Here is a 20206-nt window from a genome sequence, read left to right on the forward strand (position 1 = left end):
GAGAGAATCTTTGCAAAACAATGCCAATGTGATTTAAATACGCCTTTGGCAACAAGGTGACAGTTATAATCGACTGTTTTGAGGTTTTCATTGAGAAACCAACAAATTTGCTTGCAAGAGCACAGACATTTAGTTCATATAAACATCAAAACACTATAAAAATTTTAATAGGCATCACCCCTCAAGGATCTATTTCACTTGTTTCTGAAGCTTGGAGGGGGTAGAACCTCTGACAAGTTCCTGACTGAGAATTGTGGATTTCTTGACAAACTTTTACCTGGAGACATGGTTATGGCGGACAGAGGCTTCACAATCAATGAAAGTGTGGGACTAAAACAAGCTAAACTTTTCATTCAAGCGTTTACTAAGGGGAAGTCACAAGTAGACTCAGTAGATGTAGAGAAGACCTGAGGTATTGCGAGCGTCTGCATTCATGTCGAACGAGTCATTTGACTTCTCCGTCGTAAGTACACAATTTTAGAGGGTACTTTACCAACAGACTTTCTTAGGGGTAGCGCTAAGGAAGCACCAGATTCCCAAGTTCCCATAATTGACAGAATAGTGAGGGTTTGCTCTGCTCTTGTGAATTTATACCCTGGAATAGTACCCTTAGATTAGTCATGTCCTTTTTGGTTACATTCAGAAGTTTGAAATGATAAAACATAACCATGTTAACCCTTTCACTCCCAGAGGTGGTTAAAGTCAAAAGTCAGCAAAATTTCCAAATTTCATTTTGTAAAATGTTGAAAACAAAAAGCACCCTAGGAAAGTACTGTTGAAGGGGTTTCATTTGAATGTTAACCCTGACAATTTGTCCAGAAACTCAAACGTCAGAACCACCTTACAACACTACACTGTATATTATTCAGTATGGGAGTGAAAAGGGTTAATATTCTTATGGTGCGTACTTTTTTTGTGAGGACAGGGACCATAAAACATGGGCTTGGACATGTAAAAAGTTTTAGCTCAAGCTACAAAATGACTTTCAAGATAAGTTTTAAGTGTTAGTTCAGTGTCTCAATAGTTTCATGACAAATTGTACAGTTGTGACACACCTGTTTCAGCAAGGCAAGGTGGAGATGTACTGCTTTAAATTATGACACATGTTGAATGGTAAAAATGTCTTTGTAAAGTATGTATAGAGAGCTTTGAATTTTTGTAAAGCACAAACATTCTTGTATTTGTTTTGTAAAAAATGTATCCGTTGTTATTGTTCTTGGGGAAGCAAAAAACTGACATTGCTCTTGTAAGCCAAACTTTTTAGCAGGCAGTGTAAACTAATGGCAAGAGGTTCCCCCAACCCACCCCTACTACATACACAATGGCGAATCAATGGAGACTGAGTATTTCCTGGAACAACACACAGCACATAAAAAAATCAGTTTGCTCTAAAGCAATTAAATATAAAAAATATATACATGTATTTTGATGCGATTTTGGTACTATCTTGATGTAAATTTTAATTTTCGATCGAAGAGGTGCATGGAATGAGGCCCTAAGTGACTCCTGATCTGATGAGACATTCTTCTTTTGTTTCAAAAGCAAATACAAAAGGAACTCAGGGCTGTCATTAAGAGCCCGGGGCCGGGGATTTCCCCCAGCTACTATGAGTGTGGCCCCGGGCTACTTTTATTGGAAAATGGAAGAAAATTAGAACCAAAAGAAACCCCTCGGTGTTTGATTCCCCGCCTACTTGTATTTACCCAGCAACTCGAAATCTTAGCGACAACCCTGGAACTGAAATGAGAATTTGGATTGTTCCAGCTTTTATTAGCTACTTTGCGGGTAATGACTGTTATAAAGGTATCATTATTTATCAATTTAAACTTCATAATCAGCCAAGCCTAGTATTACAGGGACCATGCCCATTGTAGTTATCAAAAAACCTAAATGGACATAAATAATAGCTTTATTACACATTGTTTTAAAAAGTTCTGGAAATACAATGTGTAGTAAAATAGATTATAATAGTAATAAAAACCCAGGGCCCATTTTTTCAAAAGAAAAAAGGGTTGTACGTGAAGGGTAAAGCCAATTCTTTTTCAAGGGTCAAAATGTTCTTGTGTAGTAAGATGTATCTGGAGCGTATTAAAATAATGTTGAGAGTGTTGCAACATTTTATATTACATGTACCCCTGCAGCTTTAGGTTCAATTTGCATACACTACAGTAGATATCCTTCAGTTCACTTTTTTGCTTGCATAAAGTGATTAATTCTACTCTGGTTTGAGTCAATGAATAAAACTGACAGTAAGTTAAAAAATAGGAAACATGCTTATTTTTTCTGCCTTAAGACAGGCTGCTAAATGGGGACGCATTCTAAGGGTGTCGAAAGTTACATGCTTAGGATTTGTTCCCAAAGCAAGAGAGACAGCAAAGGCAATTGCGAACACCCCACAGTCGCTATCATTTGTCTGCTGTTGAACTGGAACAAACTGAAGTTCCACCAAATGACCACCTAGCAAGTCATTCGTCTGCTCCTCTATCTCTTGACTTATGACATCATGAAACAGACTGTCATAAAGCCCAACCTTCCTAGGCAAACATCCTATGGAACTTACACAGACCCAATGATCACTGCCTGTATGGAGCATTTGAATAAATTCACCTGAAACAACATCAAAGTTTGGAACGCATCCAAGAGTTGGACGCTGTAGGCCTTCAAGCAATGGGTTTACTTGTTGTAATAACACTTGTACGTTTTTAAGGAAATTGAGAAAAGCCCCATTGCCTTCAATTTCCTTGAGTTGGCCACAGTGATTACTTCGGTTCTCATTTGTTTTGCAACACCCAACTTTAAGCTGTTACAATGTAAGAGTAGGTGATGAGAACAAAGGGAATGATCAGTGAAGATATATAATATTGTTGACTTTTAATTATCTTTGCAGTGTCTCTCAACTAACACTTACCTATAGCATGAAAAGCAGAGACCATTGAAGACAGTGTTTTTGAATCACGTACAGTGAAACCTGTATTAAGCGGACACCCTCTATTAAGCGGACAGTAGCTGAAGTCCCAAATTTATTTCCCTTATTTACTTGAAATGAAACCTTTATTAAGCGGACACCTCTATTAAGCGGATGCGGACACGTAAAAAGTACCTGAAATGGTCATTTCTATTGTTGCCAACCTGTATTAAATGGTCACTAGCAATTAAATTCCACCACCCAACATACCAGACACTGGAAATGCGAAAGATTGCCACCCACAGATTTTAATATTTTTACATTAAAAAACGTGACTTGACGAACTTATTTGATTAGCTTCACAGTACATTGTTGTTTTCTATTTCGTTTTGTTTCTATAGAGCTTGTTTCACTGGTCTGAGTTCTTCAAATTTGAGTTGCAATCTATGTTTATGGTACTATCATCTTTAATAAAGAAATTAATGCAAACGTATATCGTCATAGTCTCTGGGAGTATTCTGAATGTTTCCACTGTTCATTTGAATGGCATTTGACACCTCATCTGATGTTATCTATCCAAACCTGTATTAGGCAGACACCCTGTATTAAGCGGACACTACAGCATACCCCGAGGGTGTACGCTTAATACAGGTTTCACTGTACTAGTATTTTGCAGCATGTGAAATTATGACCAAAAGTAACAAATGTCTTTGTAAACAGAATGCTTCAGGACTTCGACACTAACTTTTAAACTTACTAGCCAAGTGGCTAGTGACTAAATGTATGTAGATTTTACTAGGCAAAATAATATTAATTTTACTCAGCCAAATTAAATGGGATGAAGTAATGACTCAAATGCAGCAGAATAAATGCATCAGCAAACATAAAAAACTGAAGAATACCTAGGCTAGAACAATTTACATATTATTCCACAAAAAAGGCCGATATGAAAAGCAGTGCACTCTAGAGACTTTGCCTCTGAGGATGCCAATTAATTACCATTCAGGCTAAGAAGTCATACCAAAAATAGCATTATTTGTCAGTCAATGCCATCTTTTTTCTTTTTCTTGCAATAAGCAAACTATTTCTAATTTCAAGTTTTTACCTTGCGAAAGTGGTCTGTGGCTTACCCTTTGAGCAGAGGTCCTTTCGATCTTCCTAGAAAAGTTGGGAAGAGGAAGGTCCCTTCCTCTTCCTGACTTATCTAGGAAGATCAAAGGCGCTCTGCTCACAGGGTATCTGTGGCTATGACTACCATCAGTGTCCAGCCCTGATGCTTGCATTTTCAGTTAATTGAATGCCTAACCTTTTCAAATACTAGTAAGCCACATCAACCATTGTTGGGCAACTTATGGGTTCAGCATGCTCTGGCTACCTGAATTACCAGGCTAATATTCTTTGAAAGTTATTAGTCCCATCGGTGATAAAATTATACGTTCTTCATTATTATTACCATCCTTACAACTCAAAATTTCTTTCCCATTTTCTACTAGTTCACACAATGGTAAAAATGTGAAATTTTACGAGCCCAACCTCATTTTACAAGCATAGAGCTACTGGGCTACTGGAGATGTTGAACCCTGGTTTCAGTAATAACCCCAATGCAAAGTATGGGATGAACAGCATGTACATAAGCTCTAGCTGAAACAAAAATTGACATTATTTTCAGGAAATGTGATGAATCTTCAATTTTCAGTGTTATGTATAAAATGCCCCTTCCCTTAAATAGAACACTAAAGTGATTAGAGTCAAAAACATGGAAACATGCTCATTTTTGTTGCCCTTAAACATGTAACTAAATGTGAACGCATTCTTTGACTATCAAATGTCACATTGCTGGGGTTCGTGCCTAAAGCAAGGCATGTGGCAAAGGCTATTGCAAATATGCCACAGTCACAGCCATTTGTTTGTTGCTGAACGGAAACAAACTGTAGTCTGACCAATCTTCCACCCAGCAAATCATTAGTTTGGTCTTCCACTTCTTGGCAAATTGCATAATGATAAAGGCTGTCATAAAGATTCACACAGCCTGGCAAACATCCTATCGAGCTAACACATACCCAGTGGTCACTGCCGTGTGTAGTATTTGTACAAATTCCCCAGACACAACATTGAAGTTGCGTACTGGGCCAAGGGTGGGCCGCTGAAATCCTCACCTGAGGTCTTCCTCACCTTTTTCTTCCGCCACATCCATAATAGAAGCGCAAAATTCTTTAAAATTAGAAGGAGTCGATAGAGATGGCATACAATTATCATAAATTTCACAGACCGAGGGACACAAATATGGCGGATGCCCATATTTGGAAAGGGTTGTGACGTCAGGTGAAACAAAGAATATTAGAACATCAAAGTCAACACACTACTTGCTTTATGATAAATCTCACAACACCACATACAACTATAATTCCATTTTCAATTTTGTTACAAATTTTGGCTTCACTAGCAAAAAAAAATAGGGAAAAAAAGGAAAAAATAGCAACTGGACACCCTGGAAAGAGCTGACGAAGTGCCTTAATAACAGTGTGCTTGTTGCTGACTGGTAAGTTGATCTAACATACAAGCACTTGCAGCTGCCTTGAATGTTTGTATGTCTAAGTCGATTACATTGTGGAAATAATCAGCATTTCGTGTAACTTTCTGAACCTTTTATTTCAAACGTAGGTGTACTTGTGAAATATGTGAGTGCGATTTGCTTACGAATATAAGCGAATAATACTGTTGTAAAGAACTTGAAGGATATGTCGAGTCCCTGACAAGTGAGATTGTCCTGGAAGATCTTGAGTAGGGCCAAGAGTTATGCTGTGTAACACAACATCCCGGTTTCAGGCCAGTCTGCCTAGAAAAATGGACACTGCGGTTGGCAGGTGGGAAATACCGAACAAAAGCAAGAGAATACTACAAGAAGACAGGAGCAGAAGAAAGGTGAAACTGATTTGTCAAAAATATTTTAACTTGATTATATATTTATGAAGTATTTTTCAATTTGTTCAATATCAATTGGAACAGGCTGTTTTGTTCAAGTTTCAAAGTTTGGAAAATATTATTCACATCTGCCAATAGAACAACTTGTTCCCTTTTTGGTTCGAGGACAACATACCCCTATACACAAGAGATTTCTGAAAAATACCACCAATAATACTCATCTTCTTTCTCTCTCATGAATTAGAAAGGGATCCTACCTGTCTAGAACTCTTGATTTGCTTCTTTGTAAATTATCCTTGTAAAATAGAGTTAACTAATTAGAGCGTACTTCAGCCATCGCACATAAAAGAACATTGCGTGACTTAGCTCTGGTTCAAGAGCTCCTTGTTTATCTTAGATTACATCAATAACTGACCTTCAGTTGTTTATACAAACTTCTGTGATAACAAGTTTTCATTGTTAGTAGCTGTAATCAATACTACGTTATGCTTATATCCATCAATGCTAGCTGAGTGCTCCTTTGTTTTGTTCACTTTGCGTGCACGCGTTATATTTTCCAATAGTAGTTTACTACGCATTAGTTTCTTATTTTCTCCTCGATTATGCCTCCGCGTCCAGGAAATCGCCGCAATCGAGCCGTCACTATGGATCCAAAATCACTCACGCTAGCCCAACTCAACGCTCTGCCAAGGAATTCGTTGATTTTAGCTTCGGCACGAAATCTCGTGACCACGGGTACAAGGTCTCGCTTGACCCAACCCATCTTTGAACTCGAACATGCAAACAATCACGCACCTCAGGCCATAGCTCCTCACTTGCCAGCCTCATCCGAAAATCCTGGCGTTTCCGAGGATCTTGAGCGCCCTTCTCGTTCTACTGGTCGCCAACAACCGTCCTCAACTCTGGGCTCTCAATTCTCGCCAGACCAACTTAGCCAGCTTCGCGAGTTAATAGCTGAAACAGTTGGCTTCCAACGTTCTGGCCCCGGTGAAGCTCCTCGTTTACTACCAGAAGTGCCTCTTCTGTCCCCGGCTAGCCCTCTGAACATCGCAGCGACCACAGCAACGGAACAGAACCTGAACGGCGTAAACCTTCCCTATGTCATCCAAGATGGCGGCCTTTCTCTACGCCAGTTAGTGCCCAGTCTTTCACAGGCTTCCCAGGGTCCTGCTCAACAAAATGGTTACCAACCAAGCCTATGAAAACGACCTTACTCTGCCACTGCTCCCGGAGAAACTCCGCTCGAAGATATTCAAACATGAGTACATTGAATTCAAAGAATTTCTCTCAGATAACATGTACCCATACCCTTCCTTCGCCTCCTCCCAGAACAACTTCACCCTGACTGTTGACCCCTAGGACGCCACTACCCTTGCCTTTGTACCTTCCCAGTGCAAGAAACGCCGCATCGATGGCCTTTCCTCCTGGCTTGAAGCCTGGAATGTCTTCCTACGCTCCACCATATCAATCTACCCATCTCTCGCCCCAGACCTCCTCGCATACCAGGTCCAGATTTGCAAGTTTAGCAGGAAGTTTAAAGCATCAGCCTGGCTTATGTACTACACAGCCATTCGCTATATGGCTGCTTCGCATGTCGCCACGTCATGGGGTAAATTGAATGAGCAGCTCTATAATGATATTCTGAAGGAAGAGACCCTGCCCTACTGCGTCCATTGCCACACCTATGGTCATCGCACCTTGGGTTGTCCCACTCGATCAAAGCCTGTCCAGCCTTTTCGTCCCTTCTCCTCTTCCACAACCACTCCCTCACCGACATCTTTGGCGCAGCCTCCAACAATCCCCTCCCATCCCGCAACGCGCACCCCCAGCAAGCAGCCATCTGTCACGACTTCAACCGCTGGGCCTGCCGCCGCCCCAACTGTCACTTCAAGCATATCTGCAACAAACCAGACTGCAGTGGAAACCACTCTGGCTCTCAGTGCCCAAAAGTACCCCAATTGTAACTCCATCCATCCCATTTTAACCCGCCCACCCCTTCTACACCTGTCAAAGTTGCCAACCTCTCAACTGAACTCAAGCACCATCCCAACCAACAGTTTGTTACAAGCCTTCTACACGACCTCCAATGGGGCTGTCATGTTGGCTATACCAGCCCTTGCTTTGCTCGCATAACACCAAACTTAACCTCAGCCCTCGTGCATCCTGACACCGTTTCAGCTGCCCTAGCTAAGGAGGTATCCAATGGTCATACGGCCGGGCTGTTTCAAACACCACTTATCCCAAACCTCCAATGCTCCCCTCTCGGGGTAGTGCCTAAGAAAGACGGCACCTGGCGCATCATCATGGACCTCTCCTCCCCCCCCATGGCTCCTCAATAAACCATCAAATTTCCAAGGAGGAATTCTCATTACACTACGCTACCTTTGATACAGCTCTATCTCTAGTTGCACGTTACGGGAAGGATGCCCTCATGGCTAAACTAGACATAAAACATGCTTTCTGGCTTTGCTCAGTATGCATGGAGGACCGCGAACTACTCGGCACTCACTGGCAGGGCCAATACTACCTTGATCTCTGCCTCCCCTTTGGTATGCGATCTTTTCCCTATCTCTTCAACCGTTTGGCCGACGCCTTTGAGTGGCTATTTAAGACCAACTATCACATCCAGGACCTCATGCATTACCTGGATGACTATTTTACCGTCAACCCTGCCAACTCTCTGGTCTGCGCCCATAATGTTCACACCATTACCCAAGTGGCCTCTTCGTTGGGCATACATCTGACCCACTACTCAGTTGGTATTCTGATTGACACTACTTGCATGGAAACCTCCCTAACTGATGATAAACTTCATGAGCTGTTGTCCGAACTCCACTCTTGGTCCTCCTGTAAAAAATGTCACAAAAGAGAACTTCTCTCCTTGATTAGCAAGCTGAATTTTGCATGTCGGATCATCCCCGTGGGCCGCATTTTCCTACGTCGACTTATTGACCTCTCAACCCAGGCACAACTTCCACATCACCACGTCACTATGAACCACGAAGCCCGCTGCGACATCTCTTGGTGGCTCTGTTTTCTCCCCTCTTGGAACGGCCGTGCCATCATACCCGACCTCAACTGGATGAGATCCCCAGATATGGAACTCTTCACAGATGCCTCGGGAAGTCTCGGCTACGGCATCTTTTACACGGGTCACTGGATTGCCAACCCCTGGCCTACTGTACTCCAGAACCGATCGATTCAGTGGAAGAACTTTACCCCATTGCTCTGGTATGTCTTCTTTGGGGTCATCAGTGGACCGGAAAGAAGCTCCTCTTTCGTTGCGATAATCAAGAGGTAGTGGACATTTGGGCCTCAGGCTCTTCCCGAGACCCCCCTTATTATGCACCTTGTCTGCTCCTTTTTCTCACTGCTGCCACCAATCACTTTACAGTCCTTGTCACTCATACTGTTGGCATGAGTTAATCGCTGATTCCTTATCTCGTTTGCAGATGTCCCGGTTCCGTCTTCTCGCACCTGCAGCAGATTTGGAACCAACTGATGTCCCTCAGTCGGCCGCAACCCTTTGGCAGCCCGCCTAACTTTCCTCCAGTCCCAGGCAATAGCGGATTCAACCCACCGCTCCTTCCAGGCAGGCATTCGTCGATACTCTTAACTTCTGTGCATCCAGGGGTTGGCCAAGTTTTCCTGCCACAGAGACTACATTACACTTCTTTGCAGCCTATCTTGCTGATCAAGTCAGCTTCAAGACCATAAAGTTATACATGGCAGGAATCCGTTTTGCCCACACTGAAAACAGCCTACCAGATCCCTTCTTGGCAGCACCCCTCCTTCATCTCCTCCTGCGTGGAATCAAGCGCACCTTGGGCCTCACATCTCGTCAGCACCTCCCTATCACTATGACCCTTCTTCAGCAGATTAAGGAGGAGCTAGCTCGTGCTCCTGACTACTTACCGTTGATGTTGTGGTCGGCTTTTACCTTGGCCTTCTATGGCTTTCTGCGGTCCAGTGAATTCACATCACCTTCAGCATCTCAGTTCAATCCCCTAGTGCATCTTTCCACCACCGATGTCTCCTTTACATCAACAGGCTGTCTTACTTTACATCCGAAGGCATCCAAGATGGATCTCCTTTCCGTGTAGCGTGTATTGATGGGAAAACACAAACCCCAATTTCATCTTGTTTTAAATCTCGCTTTAAGTTCACTTCTGTGTTTAACAGCCTTTGAAAGTCGTCTGGAGCAAAGTGTTCGCAACACAACGAGGAGGTCTTCCCCAGCACCCACATCTTCCTCCTCTCCAACACAAAGTCAACCCACTTCTTTCACCTTTTCTTTTTACTCGGACACACGTCGCTGAAAAATGGAATTTTATGCATTGATCTACTCCTATCTGGGTCCTTTGCATTGCCACAACGTGCTGCGATGCACCTCTCAGGCATTTTCGATGATCTAAATAAATGTCGGCTTGGGAAGAGATGTGACAGGCCGAACTGATACAAGTTCTTGAAGTTATGTCACCATACATCACAGATCCTATCTGGCTGAGAGTAGATTAATGCGAATGGTGGACCAAAATGGCGGCAAATTTCGAAGATTTTAAAAAAATCATTTTTTGTTCAATCGCAAAATTTTTTTCGCAGAAGTTCCTTTTTAAATGTGTACTTTCAGTTAAGAAATAATTTTTTTTAGGCTATGGGCACTTTAAGTACCCTGGACCTAGCAAGCGGATTAAATCAAGTGGCTATGGACCCTGTACACAAGACAGCGTTCATCACTCCATTTGGCCTCTATGAATATAATAGGTGCCTTTTGGAATGACAAATGCACCTGCAACATTTTCTCAGCTTATGCAAAGACTTTTTAATGAGCTAATTTTCCAGATACTGCTGGTTTATCTTGTCTACTCACAACACTTAAGGAACACCTAGAGCGACCGTACTCGTTTTTACGTCACAATGCTGAAAAATACAGGTTTTATGACCCCTTGGCAAAAACCGCGCAAAGCCCCAAACTAGGCAAAAAGTAGAGATCTATTGATGATGCCTGCGGTATCACACACAGAATTTGACTTAACTGTACTGTTTATCCACTTACAGACCAAAAAAATTCCTTTTAGGGCCCTTGTTTTTACATTACACTCCAAAGTAGACTTAATTTTGACACTCCCTATTTGACCTGTTTTAGCTCAATCCTTACAATTTAATACAATTCCAAAAAAATAAACATGGATTTAAGCCAATTTTTTTCTCATTGATAGAACGCACTGTTCTTATTAAAATTATGAAATAAAAAATGGGGTCACCGGACTCGTTTTTACGGTAGAGCTGCAGAAAGTGCGCACCAAATGCATTTCCTCTGATTTTCGAGAGGACAGGGGTGAGCTTCAAAATACCGCATATTTGGAAGGGGGAAGAAAGCATTATAAAAATCTGTTATTACAGAATTTGAATCGAGATAAAGATGGCCCTTAAAAGAAAATCAAAGTGTGTTAGCACAAGTTTAACATGCACTATCGAGTTTCTCCATGAGGAAGTCAAACTCAGCAACACGTACTGCTTACATTATGCACATTCCTAACATAATGAGTCTCATCTTGGCAAGAAACAACTGCAAATGTGGAAAAAGACCAAACAAATGTCAATGCAGAAGAACAGCAGCGACTTCAAGGCCATGAATGTGGCAGAACTTAAAAAATATTTACAGGATCGCGGTATTTAGGTGAGCGCATATTTAAAACCTTTGCTGGTGGAAATCGCTTCTGCAGTCGAAAGAATGGTTTTACCCCTTGACCCAAACTTTAAAAAAGACCAAAAAATGGTGGAGGTACATTAATCATTCATGATATGGTAAGTCCTAATCCATTTTCCCTGAAGACCGTGAACTTCAACTCTTCGCCGCCATTTGGGTTCAATATTTTTAACCATTTAATCTACCACTCCACCGATTACGGTAAACAGGGACTCACCCCTTATAAATCATTCGATGACTATAGATTATTCGAGGTGGTTGGAATCCTTGCTTACTACTCAGTTAAAACAAGAGGGAGTCCATGTTTACGTAGCCAAAGTGAAGCCTTTCATGAAGGTAAAGACGGACGAAGGAAAGGACTATTACAATCTCTTGTTTATTCTCTATTCGGTGCGAACTGCGGCAGTGTACTCTAAGCACGATGCAAGTGTAAAGGCGGTCGAGATGGGGGATGTAAGCATATTGCAGCTGCCGTGTACGCTCTGAAGGATTTGTTAAATACCCGTGGTGAAGAGAGTGTAACAAGTGGCCCATGTGTTTGGGTTAGGAGGCCAAGAGCAAATATGCAAGCGTGTGAAGTAAAAGATCTTGTCATTGAGAAAGGCAAAAAACCTTCCCACAAAAAGAGAAAACGCAAGCAAGTTTACTCTCAAAACATTGAAACAGATGTCCGTGCCCTTGAAGACACAAATCCACCAGATGAGGAGCATCTAAGAAAGTTTACCAAACGAATGTGCAACTTGAAAAATACACCTGTTATTTTGCCCCTGTTTAAAAAACTTTATGGCACTCCAGAAGAAGACACGATCACAGAAGAACCTGGTCAATCTAACCATAATCGGCCACAGACTGGTATAATGAGTGCTAAGCTCCTGGAGATTTTAAGTTCTGATCCAAAACCTCTACAGAAGAAATTGTCAAGTTATTGTCTTTTAGTGACACTGAACGAAAGCACCAAGTAATGGCAATGTGAAGAGTGGTACCTTCATAAGACAGGGTTCATCACAACCTCAAAGTGCAAAAGAATTTTCACTCACCAGGAAACACTTTACCTGAAAATGCCAAAAAGTTGATAGAAGAAATTGGTCTTGTGAAGTCATGTCCACCTCTCATCCAAGAGGAAAGAGAACCAATAAACGCCAGGGAGTAGGGGTTGTTTCATGAAGAGAGTGCTCGCAAGGCATATCAGGGTGTTGTAAGCCACACTCATCACAAGCTAAAGCTTGTCCCAAAAGGCTATGTAATCTCCCCATCCAAGCCTTTCCTTGGTGCAAGTGTTGACAATATTCAGAAATGTCAGTGCTCTGATGGTTGCCCAGTAAGAGTGGTTGAATACAAACGCCCTTGGAAACACAGGGATCTGCACCCAAAACAAGCCTTCTTATCCCCAGAAAATGGTCGTATTCAAAATGGAAAAAAGTTTGCACTAAAATCTACTTCAAATTACTACTTTCAAGTTCAGCTTCAAATGTTTGTAAGGGGCCTCACCTTGTGCATCTTTGTTGTGTGGACTAACAGGAGAATCTTCACTGTTGAGGTACCCTATGACCCAAGCTTCATGTCTGTTGTCTGTGCTAAGCTGGAGAAGTCAGGTGCCCCCTTTCCTAATAAGTGAAGTTTTCACGACATCCTTGCCAGGAAAGTATTTATAAAGATTTAAGCCCTAACTTAGTAAGTAAGTCTGGTTTATTAATAAAATCGCCGCGCTTAGAAATAAGCGAATTCCGAAATTATTTTACAAAACTATAGATATCAAAAGAAAAAGAATTCATTCAAACTAATTACATCGTGTTCAAAATGGACTGGGCCTTGCAATTATGAGAAGATATAATACAATAAATTAGGTAAAAAACTACAGTAATTTAGTAATTTTGCCAGTCATTCTGGAGTTTTCTTCTAATTTATGGTTCGTGCCTGACTCCATACTCAGAATGTTTTTTTTTGTTGTTGTTTCTTTGGGGGACTCCCTGAGCAGATTCATCACAAGAAGCATTTTGCTCTTCCCAAGATTCCAGCATTTCAGAGCAATACATAAGCAGATCTGCACAGCAGCCCTGTAGCCACTCAGAGGCAGATGTCATGATCAGTTCACGAGATAAAAGCCCTGAGGCAGCTACTACTGGCACTTCACAGAGTCCCTTATGTACAGATTTGTCCCAGTGTAGTACCCCTACCTCACCTGCAGAGAGTGTGGAAATCTCTGGACTTCAAATCTACAAGGATTATGTCCAAACTTTTCAACCAAAGGCCATGATCACTGATACCATAGTTTTGTTTTTGTTCAAGTAAGAATTTTCTTGACATAACTGTAAGGTATAAATAATGTACTAAAGCATCTCTTAGATGGCTTCACCTGATACTAATGGAGCATCATGCTATACAGCAATTAATTTCTTGTTTATAATTAACTGTGGAATCTTTGGGCCACACAATAATATTAATAATATGGATACCTAGTGCACATGATAATTTGTATTGTGATTTCAGGCAACTACCTCAGATACATCCCATTGCCAGTTCCTTTTTCTATACCACCTTATGTGACGAACAAGATGACGGACCCATGAAGCCCACAATCCACGGAAAAAATTGGATCATGCTGTTCAGCTTGTAAATGATGGGAAAAGATTTGTGCTTGTACTGGACAACATTGACTGGGAGTTTAAAGTACATGATATGCGTTCCAACAAACAGAACTTAAGTGTTAATGCCGTTGCAATTAGCATCATGTTTGATTGCGTAGCTGCTGATCTTCCTGACAATGGGCCTAAGAAGTGTCTCAATGATAAAACATGAGGAACCTTTTAAACGTTAGTGAAAAGGAGTAAAGATGCACAAGAGAATGGCACAAGATTTCCTGAAAAGAATCTTGCTCAAGTTATTTCCTCCATTTCAGTTTCTAAGCGATTTTCCAGTGTGTACGCCTTATCCCGTTTTCAGACTGAAAGGAGTTCTGAATCGACAGTTGTGTCCTTCCAGTGTTTATGAAGGACCAAAAGAAATATACAGAAGTTGTTGTGTTGGATCAAATACTAGAGGTGTGGGTATATTAAGATTTACATGATATCAAATCAGTTATCTCTTTTTAACATTTAGTATAAAAAAAACTGCAAGAGTGTTAATTATTTTTGACCTGCAATTTATGTTATACATTGATAGGTGCGCGAAATTTACTACACCGCTGGCATGTGTACTTCTCGAGAGGAACAGGATGTTTCTCCTGCTCCTCCTCCTCCCGTAGCCGCCCCACCCAGGCCTGATCAGCCAGGGTCCCACATGCCACTTGTACCACAACCCATGATCCTTTAGCAGATATCAAAGTTCCCCACTTTGGTGATCAACTCACAAGGGTATGATTGGCAGGAGCTAAAGACTTGCATGCAGGAAATCATATTACACAGGACAATCTTCATTACCTTTACCCCTTTCGAATTGTGGATTGGCACACAAAGAGAACCTTTATAAAACAGAACAATTAAACAGTATGGTTAACCAAAATATTATAATAGGGAAACCAGAACATAACGTTGCACAATGAAACATTTTCATAATTTGTTCCACCAAAATATGTAACTCTGTCATTATTAGTTACCACAGCAAAACGATCCCTATTTCATGGCTTAATTTTTCTTGGGTCTTTCATTTCTCAAACTACTTCTTCTCTGCTGAGGGAGATTTGGCATGCTTGCCAAATTCACTCTCATAGTACCAGACTGTGTGATCAGTTACGGCTTCTTTTGGTTGTAATCAACAGAAGAATTCTAGGGCTGTTTTAGGATCATTGGTGCACGAGGCTATAATTAACTCCCCTCTAATATAATACCTGCAACGGACTTTTTAAGTCCCTGGTGAAACAGCATTTCAAGCCCCAGTCTATCCAATGTTTTCAATTGTGTGTCTGTGTATTTTCAGTGTGCTACCTTCTGTGTATTGTATTTTTTTCCACAGGCCTGTTAAATTCGATTCATTATATGCTAAACCAGACGTATCGACTGACATTCTGACGTTCCTATTTTGCTTATACTTATAGGATATATTTAACAAGCTCTACAAAAACTCAAAACTATACCATTTTTTAGAGGGAAGCAACAATGCCACAACGTTACCATTCATGTAAAACACTATGAGGATTGCGAACACCTTTTCTCTCAATTGGAAAGTGCTTCACAGCAGAGGCACTGCTGGTGTTCTTTGGCATGGAATCCAAAGGTGACTGCATAAAAAGAAACAGGCCCCATACTACATATTAGAAAAAAAAAGCGACAACAAGAAGCAACATTATGACTGTGTTTGTTCAATTTATTGATCAGTTCCTTACAAGTTCTCCAAATGATGATGATAATGACGAAAGCAGTCCTACTAGCTAAGATTGTGTTAGGAATTAATCATTATGCCTCTTGAAATATTACTTCATATTTTTTGCATTTTCAAGACACTGTGAAGGAGGGTAATGGAACTCTCCATAAGCAGCTAGTATCACATTTTAACGCATTACCAGGCTTTAATAACTATGCTATTGAGATGTTGATCAGTGTAGTGCAAAACAGTGGTTTCTTATCAGATGCTGAGGCCCCCCAGTGCATCTGGGCATCCACCATAAATTGGAGAGGGGATGCTAGAAATAAGATTGAAATTGATCTGCTCCAAGAAAACAGAAATAAATCACTAAAGAAGTCATCAACGCAATTAGTGCAATAAAACGGACAGTGCTATTGACAGGTCTAGCCATGCTTCAGGAGAGGACGATAAAATTGGTGAGAAGTTTGATGTTCAAAAACACAGAGAAACCCATTCCTCCTCTCACAGACGAACAGATGAAGGCATTGCTGTGGCAGAAGCCCTTTACCAGTTTGCCCAACAGAATTGACGAATCTTTTCCCGATATACAGCCCAACCTTTTGGTATCCCTTGATGATACAGAACTTGACAAGTGGCTTGAACGACACAAGAAGAACTTATTATCGCAAGCACCACTGGGTCATTAACATGATCAATCAGAAAACATTATCTAATGATTTTGAACTCCTCTGGGATTAATCCTTTCATCACCATCAACCACTTACACATTTAAACAAGTATCACCTAAATTTTTGTAGCTACTGCGCATGCGCGAGTAGCTACAATGCTATCGTTTTGATGGATAGAGTCGATTTTACGAGGGCTTACGGAGACCTTCAGATCACGATCGATTTTCTTGGCGCACAATAATGCCAGTAGTAAATTTGATAAGCATCCAATTTCGATAGACTTTACAGGTTATAAAAACACAAACAAACTTATTGTTTAGAGCTTTTCTTACTTTGAATCTGGTAGTACGTCTTTTTGTGTCAAATACATAAATACTAGTGTAACAAGCGGATTCACCGACCACTTTCCGTAAAAGTGCGATCTTTTTCCGTAAAAATATCGACTGTGAAACCTTTCGCAACATATACACATATTTCCTACTAGATTCACATGCTGAAACCACTTTAGGAACATTATAAACATATTTTACTGATCATAAAGCCATCTGGTTAGCCTTCCCGTATAATATTTGTTAATGAAAACCATTCTGACAAGAAATCAAAAGGTTAATGTACAAGGCCACCTAACACTTGGTCAAAATCCAGACAAAGAAGTCATTAAATGCAATGGCGAAAAGGGATACGTAAAAGAAGACTGTGTGATTGAAGATCGCACTGGTTCTGCCACTATAAAACTTTACTTCACTTGACTTGACTTGACTTTACTTTTTATGCAACTGGATAACTTGCTAATCCAACTAGAGAGTTGAAACACTTATAGCTTCCAAAATCTTAGCGTGAAGAATTATTCAGGAATGACATTACTGGGTACCACACCAACAACAACATTCCAAAAAGTAGACCTCCAACTAACTGAAGTGAAAGGCCCACAGCTTCTTTCAAATACTGAGAAGGAAATTGATATCCAAGAATTCAAATTTGTTGATAAAGTAAATGTCTTCATGACATGCCAGATAAAGTCTTGCAAGAAAAAAATGCTGCACGCAGTGGGCTCAACTGTTCTCAAATGCACTTCGTGTGGAACTAGTCAAAAAGTTAAAGCGGCAGAAAACGGAATGTCTGCACGCCTTTGCGCCGAAATAGATGGAAAAGATTGCTGGCTTACTGCTCTGACAGATGTCATAGAAATCTTATTGTCCAGAATAAGCCTTACCAGAGATTCCAACACGGATCAAATAGCGGAAAGATTACTTCAAATTGAAAATATTAAAATGAAAATTAATACACAGTCCAATCACATAATCGAACTTCTAGAGAATACCAAATAGTCAGACAAAACTTTTTCACTTTTTCTATACCATCACACTTCAGTGGTAGTCAGTAGCAAATCTTAAAAGCTTACAAAATTGATTGTGATAACATTTTTATGATAGTTCTCAAAATTAAAGAATTGAGTAATCGGAATTAGAAATGTCAAGTAAAGAATGTATAAATAGTCTTTCTAAGGTTACAAACAAAATACGATAGCTGAAGCTTACATTTACTTTGTACAACTGTGTAATATATTACAATAATCAAGTGTATTTTCAACTATTGGTTTTCTCGTATCTTCAATTATTGTAACTGAAAATACAATAGTGGGTCAGGCGAACAGCAGAAAACAGATTGCACTACATAAAGTGTATTTGTATGCAAAAAAAACGAGGAACCATTTATTGTACCTGTTTAAATTCTATCCAAACATTTCTCAAGTAAAATCGTTCAAGGTACATAAATGTTCGGTAATCTCGGGAACCATACACTACATTTAATGTACATAACATATGGCTGATAAACATTTCTTAAGACAAATCAGCCAAATTGTCTAAAAAAATGGCCTTCTCACAAGCTGTATGCGGAATTTAAGATGCCGCGAAAAAGGTACACGAACGACAAAAAATGTTTGTCTAAATAGCACAAGACTTTCCCCTCCCCTATTAATTGTGTTTGACGTAAAGGTCGTATTTCATTTAAACACTCTTGCCAAGATACCCGAGCATCTATATTACAATAGCAAAACAAACGCTACCTTTATACAACAAAAACAACCACACAGTAGACACTGCCACATTGAAATAGGTCTCAAACAATACGACAAAATAGTACAAACACCCTCTCTAATTTTTGATAAAAGGAGACCTAAATTTCAACACTTATTTTGCTCCATTACCTGAACTTTCGCAGTAGACACCTGTACACATTGCGTACCTATTTATTTATCATGAATTGCAGCAAAAGTGGGGAGGTGACTCCCAGAATAATCAAAACACTCAGCAACCACCACCCTCTCATTTCCCCTCAGGCGCCTCTGCAAAAACCTGTGGCACAAAAATTGTCAACAACATGCTACCACACCTATTTGCCATCAATTAAATATACCAACCGGATGTCATTGGCTATTGTCGCCTTCAGCACCTATGTATTATTTTCATAGTAACCAGCCTCACCCACAACACGAACATCCAAATCTGCACACTGGAGTACAACTTTCTTCCACTCTGCACTGCCCACTGTTCAACTTAGAGGTCGGCATTATATTCTACCCACCAAAACCACATTGATCGAAAGGAACTGAGATTGAATTTTGAATAACTTAAAAAAGTCACAACCGAAGATTCTCGGAAATTGTATGGATGATATGTACGAACAACCGAACATCCAAATCCCATCATTCCTGGGAAACAAACAGGAACAACATGGTGGGAATTTTAAGTTACGAACCCCATTCGATAGGAAAATTGATGAGAATTTTGGATATGTTTCTTCGGTCCAAGGGGCTTATAAACTCATCGGAGAGTTTAAAACGAGATCGACGACCAAGTTTTCCTGCTTCAAAGTGGACAAAGATTTTGGGAACATTGGTTTGTATCTAAGGTTCATGTGTTAATACATCAGCAAGCCCTCAAGACGAACATGAGACTGGTCACATAAGTGGGGCTCACATCATATATGAGCCAACAAAGCCTAAGTTCAAGGAATAGAGGTTATCACTTCTGGATTGGTAGAACATAAAAAGACAGAAGTAGAAGCTAATTGTGCACTTTTTCCTTTTTTTGTCTTAGGATGTTCATGCACATCTAGACAAGAAGTTGGTGGCCAGTCATATCTTACGTCTGCTCCCCAATGCAATAAAAATGCTCCATGTCAATGTAAACAAAAACGTTCCATGTGATGCAGCATGTTGTTTTGGAGGAACGCACCTTGGCCAGGAAAAAATTACTGATACCGATAGACTCTTCCGGGAGGTGCCAACCTCAGCGACATAAATAGGGGCCTGAGTACCTCTCTAATTCCCATCTTACCCCCACTGTTTAAACCACGTGAAAATCAAAGTGCAATTTTAGATACTCTCGCATATCTTCTGTCAAATCAACAAGTTATTGTGACTGAACTAAAAGCTATAAAGGAGAAAATAGAAAGATTGACCACCGACATCAGCAAAGAAAGGCTCACTGTTGGAATGGAGGAAAATCACACGCCAACTTTCTCAAGATAGGACAGTGACTAAGTTTCATTTGAAATTGCCTTGGACTAGACAGAGGAGATACCAAATCTGACAGATGAGTCTTTATCAGAACTAAGAAAAAGGAGGTACAGGCCAAAGCCAGGAAATCCAATTTCACTGTTGTTCTTTTCAACGAGTCAAGAACAAAGAACATGAGA

General features: G+C 40.5%; 1 protein-coding gene and 1 pseudogene across 1 annotated transcript in view; both read left to right on the forward strand.

Moving 5' to 3' along the window:
* Positions 1 to 836, forward strand: part of LOC140933401 (uncharacterized) — a 1793-nt pseudogene extending 957 nt beyond the window's left edge.
* The window catches only part of LOC140934582 (uncharacterized), a 466993-nt gene that overhangs the window by 391124 nt on the left and 55663 nt on the right, over positions 1 to 20206 (forward strand). The gene's annotated exons all lie outside the window — the stretch shown is intronic.

This window comes from Porites lutea, chromosome 4 (genome assembly GCF_958299795.1).
Source record: "Porites lutea chromosome 4, jaPorLute2.1, whole genome shotgun sequence".
Classification (NCBI taxonomy): Eukaryota; Metazoa; Cnidaria; class Anthozoa; order Scleractinia; family Poritidae; genus Porites; species Porites lutea.